We start from the raw sequence: 9,817 nt of genomic DNA, 5'->3' as shown, positions 1-9,817 counted from the left end.
ACGTAGATGTCGGCCCGTAAAAGACAAAATTAGGGCAACGTGGCGCCAGCACCAGAGGGCCTGTTTGGGAGTTTTTTCTTCATTAATGATATGCTTGCTAATGTTTTGGGACACCAACTTTGGATGGCCTAAGGTCAACTTCAATACTAACACCATTGCACTATTTTGCATCAAAATGATGCAAAGTGAATTGTGTTGCACTATATTTGGTGCAACACTATTCATTACACTATTTTTTACACCAAATGATGCAATGTCCGTTTTGTCCTTGTTTATCATTTTTCAAAGACAATGGTTAAGAATAATTGTGTCATTTTCATTCTATAATGATGATGATGATAATAATAATTAATTACACTATTAATTATATTATTAAAGTTTATTATTTTTTATAATATATTCAATGATAATTAAGTAGTTGTTAATTTAACGTAAAGTTTAATTCGTAAAGTTTACGTTTAAAGTTTAATTTAACGTAAAGTTTATATTATTAAAGTTTATTATTTTTGTAAATTTAATGTAATTGTTTATCATAAATTAATAATATAATAAATTATTTTTGTCAAATTAACATAATATATAAAACACGTGAATAATTTAGTAATCAATATGTTTGTTAATTTAACGAAGTTATGATTTAGTAATTTATATAGTTATAAAATAAATACATTCATAAAAATCGAAATAATGAATAAAATAATAAAGCACTGTTCATTTGGTATAATGGTTGGAGAAAAACTTTGATTTAGTGCAAAATGGTACAAATTTTGATGCAGCGCTGGAGATGACCTAACTTCCACCTAAAATCAATATGGTGTAATTTTCTTCAGTTCTATCAACCCACCAATTGATGGGATTTGGTCATTTCTCATATTCTTTTCTAATTTTACTATTTATTAATAATTATTTTTTATCAACATATTTTGTTCAAAATTAAATTGTAAATAAAAATATATTTAACTAAAAAAAATTTATAAGCCAGAAAATTATAGTATAATTAGAAAAATTACTTATAAAGTAAAATATTACTGATAAAATGAAAAATCACTTCTACTTCTTCTTTTTTTTTTTTTTTTTTATAACTTCTATTTTTTTTTTTTTTTTTTTTTTTTTGTAAAAAATTGTTTATAAAGTAAGAATGCTACTAATAAATCATCATTAATGACGATATGTACTATTTAATGGAAGGTTAAATATAAGAATTAAATAAAAGAAAATTAAGAAAATAGTTGCTACAACGAGGAAAGATTGAGCCCTTGTTTGTCATCAATTTTCTCTCATTATTTTTTCTATAGTACTCATTTTCAACCACATATTCTTTATTAAAATAATATTACACATAAATAAAAAACTTTTCCTTCTTTTTTATCCACATATTTTAACATCAATCACTATTCCATAATACATTCTTTCCAAATAATGGATGACAAACACACCTTGAGTAGATCCAAAACTCCGGAGCACATAAGTTAATCATTTTTTTTTTTTTACACATAACTATTTTGTACTTTCAGAATCGATGAATAATAAACCTCAAGCACGGATTGGACTATTTTAAAAAATCGCTACTAAAATCAATCAAGATTGGTTTTCTCATAAACGTTCAAAATTGATGCTTTAAAAAACGCTAATAACTGGACTCCAAAGCCCTCGGGAAGGCCCTAAATGACAAAATATATCTGAAGAAAATTTAGTCAACATCAGTTTAAATGACAAAAAAGGCATAATCAAGAACTTTGTTTCATTAACACCACTCATCACTTCTAACGTTGTAATTCGAGATTAATAATTTTTACTGTGCATCGAAAAAATTTCTTGAATTTGTCATTATATTTACAATTTAGTACATGTTTGATATGTACTATCCGCACTAAACTAGACAAAGTAATGAAAAATACCTTAACTTCTAAATCTACTTTAGTACTCTTTATTGTTATCCAAATCTATTCACGGGTTCTCAGGAAAACCCAAGTTGCTGATAAATTACATAATTCAATTTCATTTAACCATACACAACAAAAGATGTGCTCTGTCAGCTATTTAGCTTTGTTGCCCTGCGAAATTGTTGAAAGCATATATCAACACTTGCCAGGTCCTGAATGATCTTTTTATTTTTTGGTGAAACATAGCCTTGGTGTCATCAAGCATTTCAATGTTTGCCCTGCTGGAAAATTTTATGCCACTTTCCCTTATTTTTATTTACTCACATGATCTTTTTGTTGTTTAAGAGAATATTAGTAAATAAGAAAAATAAAAAATATAACACACAAATTAAACGGACCGTCAAAACTTTTCATTATATGAAAAATTGTTACAATCATATAGAATTTCACTCACCAACTCAATCCCCAAGTTTTACAAAGAAAAAATAAATCTGAGTTTTACCACACCTACTTTTCTACTCAATGTACAAAAAGTCTTAAAATGCTAGGTTCACAATATTTTTCTCTCAAATCAACTTTTTGGCCACCCCTAAAACAATAAAATACATCCACTATTTATAGAATCAATAATCAAGTAGTAGAGTTTAATTTAAACTCAAACAAGAATCTTTTTACTCAACAAAGATTCCAGTAAAAAGATTCCTTCATATGCAAAACTCCAAAATCGACTGTAAATTGGAGACCAAATTCTGTAAGGATTCTACTCTCAATTTTAATTAGAAGTTTTCTATACAATAACTACATTTTATTATTTGCAATAGAAGTCTTCCAACTTTTGACTTTTAAAGGCAATTACCCAACAATCTTCACCTTGTCGAAAATGGGTCAAAATCTTGTCATCTCTTCTACAACTTTTAATTACAATACTTGGAAAAAACATGTAAGCCTTTGACACTCTTTAACGGTCTCATACTCCACCATATGAGTATAACCACTCAGAATTATCTGTGAACTCCGAGCATTTCAATGGCTACATGTCGAAACAACCCGACTAATAGTTATGGTGCAACTCTCCCGCTGACTTTTCCAGAGAGTTCATCAACTATCGACATCACAATACCACCACATATCTACACTCCTTGCATCAAATGTCAATCAATGCTATGTGCAGATATGTTGACTTGCGCCGGTAAGAACACATCCTCTATCATGGCAATTGGCAACATGCCATGAGAATGTTCCCATCTTACTTTACAGCACTACATACACGTCATCCTCCGCCAGGAGAGACGCATTGTCCGACCCAAGCAGTTAGTCGATCCTGCTACACCTTTTGGACAATTTCTCTTCACGCGATCAATCTGACCGCAGTTATAACAAGTCACTTTCTTTCTCATGGAGTTGTCGTTCTTCCCTTTTTCAATCACAAGCACTACATTGTCAGATGGAGTATTTTGTCCTTTCTAATCTTCTTTCTTCTGAGATCAAGTTGCTAGTCACTTCTTTGAAACTCACTGTTTCCTTCCCATGCATCAAGATTGGCTCAATATGTTCATAGGTAGACAAAAGAGACCAGATGAGCCGTAGTGCCTTATCCTCATCATCTATCTTCACTCAATAGCCTCCAATTTTGAAACAATCCCTTTGAGAACACTCAGATAGTCTGAGATTTTCATACCTGCCTCCATGTGCAATGAATGAAATTGTTCCTTCGGGTACAACCGATTTGAGAGGCTCTTCGTTTGATTTAGTTCTTCTATCTTTTCCCATAGTTCCTTTGCAATAGATATTCCATGAATATTTGCAAGAACGTTTTTAGCCAGACAGAGACGTATCATGATTGCAGCCTGCAAATCCAATTCTTCCCGATCCTCATCGCTCATACTGGATTCAACTTCCTTGCCAGAACATTTGGTTGGTTTTCCTTTCAAAGCCTTGTGCAGTACAACTTAAATCAATAAATCTCTAACTTGTACTTGCCATAAGCCAAAATTGATTCTCCTGTCAAATTTCTCTGCGTCATATTTCGACGACGATATGTTTTTCTATTGCTCCATTACTGCGAACCACCTGACGCTCTGATATCACTTGTTGGAAAATTTTACGGATAGAATTTCACTCACCAACTCAATCCTCAAGTATTACAAAGCAAAAAATAAACTTGAGCTTTATCACATCTACTTTTCTACCCAATGTATGAAAAGTCTCAAGATGCTAAGCTCACAATATTTTTCTCTCAGATCAACTCTTTGGCCATCCCTAAAATAATGAAATACATCTACTATTTATAGGATCAATAATCAAGTAGTAGAGTTTAATCTATACTCAAACTAGACTCTTTTAACTCAACAAGATTTACTTCATGTGTAAGACTCCAAAATCGACCGTAAATTGGAGACCAAATTCTGCAAAGATTCTGCTTTCAACTTTAATTAGAAGTCTTCTATACAATAATTACCTTTTATTATTTGCAATAGAAGTCTTCCAACTTTTGACTTTTGAAAGCAATTACCCAACATGCCCAAGATCCAATAAATCAAACGTTGATTCCTTGTACGTGTCAATTGTTACGTTCACACTTCACAGTGATTAAAATGAATATCATGTATTTAAAACTACAAATTTGCCGTGATAATTCTCGAAGGCTCAATGATTCACTTTTCTTCCACAAGCTACTTGTGTTAATGAAATAGTTGGATTCTTAATTTTAGTGTGAGCAGGGAAAATGTTTTCTTTGAATGCCTTCAAGTTCAATGAAATAATAATAATAATAATAATAATAACAACAACACTTTATGCTTCTGCAATATTTTGCATTAGCTAAGTGGAATTCCTTTCCAGGCCTAAAAGGTCTTTATGAGGGTTCATGTTCCCATAGGCTTACGTCCGCATAATTTAGTTACACAGTTACAAAATGCAGCCTTCATGTCATTCAAGTCGTGCTTCTTCCTATTTTGGCCGTGGAACATTTTTGAATCAATTGTTGACTTCCATTTTTTTACCCTCTACGTGGTCAACAAATTCTAGGTCAACTTGCCTCCACGTAAACTCATTTCCTACACACTTGGTGGGGGAGACAGTTACGAACATTCCAACTGTTGACCCCAAAAAATGTTGCCAACAGATGCCGGACCCACCCGCGCACACGTAAGCGAAAGTCCAACACGCGAAAACACGTGGACGGTCTAAAATGGACAGATCGAGGGTGTGGGAGTAGCTCAACGACAATGGACGATGACGTTCAGAAACCGGCAAGATGATCGTAGACCGATTGTACAATAATTACCAATCGATGTTTGTAAATGTATATATAAAAATGTGTAAACTCGTATTGTGTTGCAAAATAATAAGAGAGAGTTGAGTAAAGTGTTGTTCCTTGTATTGATTCTTGCATTTACCTTTGTATGAGGTACATGGGAGAGTATTTGTAGTGTCAAAAATTAGATTGTGACCCTTGGTTCGGGGTACACGTGGCCTCATCTAAACAATTTACATGTCAAATTGTAGGCATCAGCTGCACCTAGCCTGTTATACATTTATTGATTGGCAGAATCGCCTCTACCAGTGACAATACATGACCTTTACACTCATGACAAACGTCCTATCAATCATTCATGTAAAATCTTTGTGCAGAGAATTTCTTGGGAGAAGTGTCTATGGAAGATGCTGCTTTGTGATTCGGAGGCTGCTACTTCGGCTACAGAGTTTCGACCAACAGGGCCTCGACATGTGGGGCATCGGTATATATGGGCTTAGGCTTCTGTGGACCTCGGTTTGTGGGCCTCAAAAATCCCAATCACCTCGGCTTTAGTGCCACGTGGTTCGGCATGAGTTGGCTGTGGGCCTCAGTAGGTTGCCCGAGTGTGCAAACACGTAACAATAGTCCCCCAAGTCCAAGTACAGTCATTTATGTAATGCGAGGACTTTGATGAAGTAAAGCCAGTCAGTTAAGTTGAAAGAAATTTTTGAAATTTTTGTACCTCAAATAATAGTCCGCCAAGTTCAAATATAGATATTTATATCATGATTGGAGTTAAAAATGTGCTATTGTGGAAGAGTGACGAAAATGATGAACCCGAGATAGTTTGAGAATCGAACCTACGAGATTTGTGGAGGCTGATATATGATGAGGAAGTTGAGGTGGTGAGGAATTGCACCTGCAAGGCTTGTTATGGCTGAAATGTGATGAAGCCGAGTTAGTTGAGAAACCGAACTTGTGAGGCTTGTTATGGCTGAGATGTGATGAAGTCGAGGTGGTTGGGAAATCGAACCTGCGAGGTTTGTTATGGCTGAAATCTGAGGCTCATTGGTAATGATTATTCCTCGGTAGTTGTGCCAATGATTTGATATTTTACGCATATTTTCGAGGAAAAGTAGCTGGACTGTTCAACTTCCAAAACGTCTGCTGCCGTCGAATTAAAGTTGTAATTATGAGCACAGCTGGAGCTTCTAGAAGCAGAAGCATTTGGGGAGATGCATGGAGGACACGTTAAATCTGAAGCGTAGGTTTGAAAAGCCGTTTGAATTCTACGCCTCGGATTTGGTTTAGAATGAAGGGTTCAGATTCAATGTGCTTTGATCTGATGGCTGGGGTTCATTTTGGCCCTTTATAAAAGGCGAGAGACCCCCATTTTTCTGGATTTTCATTCTTTGCAATCTGATTTCCTAAAAATTCCAGTTTTTCGACGTCCAAACGGTCGATCTTCTCATTTTTCGACGTTACTCCGTTCGTGTAGTCATTTCGCATAGGTATTTTCACAGAAAATCCTTTGCATTGAGTTCATTCTGATATGGAATCCACCTCGGGTAAGGAATTAGTAACAGTTGCATCGTTTGGCGAGGGGGTAAGTCATAGAGGGGATCCCGAGATCGAGCAATATGCTATGATCGGGGAGCCAGTAGATTACAGTGAGGAGTGGGGGACGTCTAGAGTGCTTTCAAATATGACTTTGAAGAGGCTGGGGAAAATCAGTGAGAGGTACTGTGTACCTCATTATGTGGAAATATTGGTACCCGAGGCTCATGAGTGCGCCTGCTATCCAAGGCTCGGGGTGCGTAGCTGTGAGTGAATACCTGTTTAAGGCAGGTATGTATCTTCCTTTACACCCCTTCTTTAGGGCGATGCTGAGGAACTTTATGTTGTCGCTGACCCAGGTTTTGCCAAATGGGTGGAGCCAGTTGGTTGGCTCGTACTTCCTGTGGAAGGAAGTGTCACTTGGGGAGGACATGTCTCTCCACGTCTTCATGATCTTGTTCCAGCTTAGGGTGATAGGTAAAGAGTCAAGGGGATGGTATTACTTAACTCTTCCTGCGACGTGGTGGACCTGACAAGGGCTCCTGTGAGCCAAAGTGTGAGGACATTTGGCTTTGCATTGGAGTGTAGGGAGGCCCTTACTGATTTTCAGACGAGGATCCAATCCTTGGAGAAGAAGGTGTCCTCCCTCGCAAAGGAGCTGAAGAAGGCCAGGGCCAAGGCAGAGGAAGCGAGGGCCCAAAAAATAGAAGATACGACCAAGCTGGAGTCTGCCTTGGCCTAGATCGAGGCCTTGAAGAAAGAGGTTTATGAGTCCCAGTGGAAGGTGACTTCCCTTACCAAGAAAGTGGAGGTCTCCAATGACCACCAAAGGGTGACTGCTGAGGCTTTGGAGAAGGCCAATTTGTAGCTGGCCGGGGCCCAAAATGCATATAAATTCTTAGAGGGCTAGATAAAATGGTATGTGGACGAAATGGCCAAGGTAAGGAAGGAGGCCAATGTGGCAAGGGAGGAGGCAGTCAAAGATTACACTGCCAACTTCTACAACACTGAGGAGTACAAGAGCTTCAGCGTCTACTGAAGGAATTATGCCTATGCTGAAATGATAGAGAGGGCTGAGGAACTCTTCCCAAATCGAGACATGTCACAGCTGAGGTCGGAGTTTGTGGATGAAGTGCCTCAGACCCCAACTAATGAAACGGTTGGGGATGAGGCAACGGAGGCAGAAGAGAGTTCTGATGCTCAAGCTGCGGAGGCTCCTGCTGTCGAGATACCTCTGTCATCATCCGAGGCTCAGGATAGTTTACTTTTTAGTTAATTTTGATGTACTGGCCTCAGGCCCTCCTTTTGTAACATTGAAAATAAATATAATCTTTTTCATTCAATGTTGTTCTTCCAAGTGCATTGGCCTCATTAAGTAATCACACTTAAGGTTGTTCGACGAATTTAATAACCTTGACTTGATATCCCAACTCCAATCACTTAATGAGATTGTACTCAAACCACACGAACCATGACTGATATTGGACTTAAGCAAGTAAATTATACTTAATCTTAATAACTGTGACCTGAATAGACCTTTATTCTGGATCGTCTTCCAGCTGAATTGAGAACATCGTTGTCTGATCGAGTTGCCTGAAGCCCATAGTGGTTGGGCCTTGTGAACCTGGGAGAGAAAGTTTGCCTCATTGAGGCTTCTCCCCTTGACTTAGCCCTGCCAAAAAGAGGCAAGTGGAGTGCACCTCAAAGTTCAAGCGAAGTTTCCCAGAGATGGGATGATGACCTTTCCTCCGAGGTAACGACGCTTCCCAACATGGTGAATGGTTCATCCATGTTGAAACTTCTCCCAGTAGCGTTCAGCCTCGCCAAAGGGAGGCAAGTGCGTGAGCCCTGAAGTTCAAGCAAAGTGGCCCAAAGATGGAACACTGACATCTCCTTCGAGGTGACGACGCTTCCCAACTTGGTGGATGGTTCATCCATGTTGAGGCTTCTCCCAGTGGCGTTCAACCTCGCCAAAGGGAGGCAAGTGACGTGAGCCTTGGAGTTCAAGCAAGGTGTCCCAGAGATGGGGCACTGACCTCTATTCCGAGGTGACGACGTAGTGCGAGATGAGTTCAATCATGAAATATTTTATTGAATCATGGAAATGTTACATGAGCTGGGAAAGATCGTCCAGCGAGGTAGTACATTCATTGATAATAGATTCGAAGGTGCTCAATGTTCCATGGACATGGTTGTGCCTTGCCGTCCATGTCCTCGATCCGGTATGTCCCAGGTCGGATCTCCTCTTTGATACTATACGAGCTTCCCCAAACCGCAATGAACTTTATGAAGTTCCTTATTATTGACAGTCGATCAGCCTACCACGGAGTAATATGTAGGCCAGCTCTAAAGGAATTGGGAGCCGTCACCTCCATCCACCACCTATACATAAAATTTCCGACGGAAAACGAGTGGCAACGGTGAGAGGCGACCAAAGAGGCTCGAGAGAGTGCTATCTAAGCTCCATCAGAAAGGTAGAGCCCCAGGACGTCCATGTGATTATCACCGACATAGTCATGGCTGATATCCCAAGTAATGCTCCCTCCGAACCGAAAGATGTGGAAATGATCGACGCACCACCCATACAGGGAATATTGGTTATCAATGAGATTGACCCCCGCATAATTGAGCACGAACCTCAAGCATTCCCAGTTGAGGAACTTGAATGCTTCTCGGTGGACCATTGAGACCCATCCAAATTGTTGAAAGTGGGAAAAGGCTTGTCCAACAGTTTGAAAGAAAAGATCAAGGATTTCCTAAGTAGGAACCTTGATATCTTTGTTTGGAGACATGAGGACATGGTAGACATAGACCCCAAGGTCAGTTGTCACTACTTGAAAATTGATCCTAAGGTTGCCCCCGCACAAACAAAAGAGAAGTGCCCTTAACCCTGAGAGGTATGAGGCCCTGAAGGAAGAAGTTCAAAAGCTCATCCAAAATGGTTTCATCAGGGAGGCCACCTATCCGAGGTGGGTCTCTAACCCAGTTTTAGTGAAGAAACACAACGAAAAGTGGAGGGTATGCATTGATTTCACTAACCTCAATAAAGCTTGCCCGAATGACAGCTTTCCACTCCCAATGATTGACCAACTGGTAGATTCCAAGGATGGACACGAGTTGTTGAGTTTCATGGATGCAT

This window comes from Olea europaea, chromosome 11 (assembly GCF_002742605.1).
Source record: "Olea europaea var. sylvestris chromosome 11, O_europaea_v1, whole genome shotgun sequence".
Lineage (NCBI taxonomy): Eukaryota > Viridiplantae > Streptophyta > Magnoliopsida > Lamiales > Oleaceae > Olea > Olea europaea.
Note: the sequence above shows the minus strand (reverse complement) of the source record.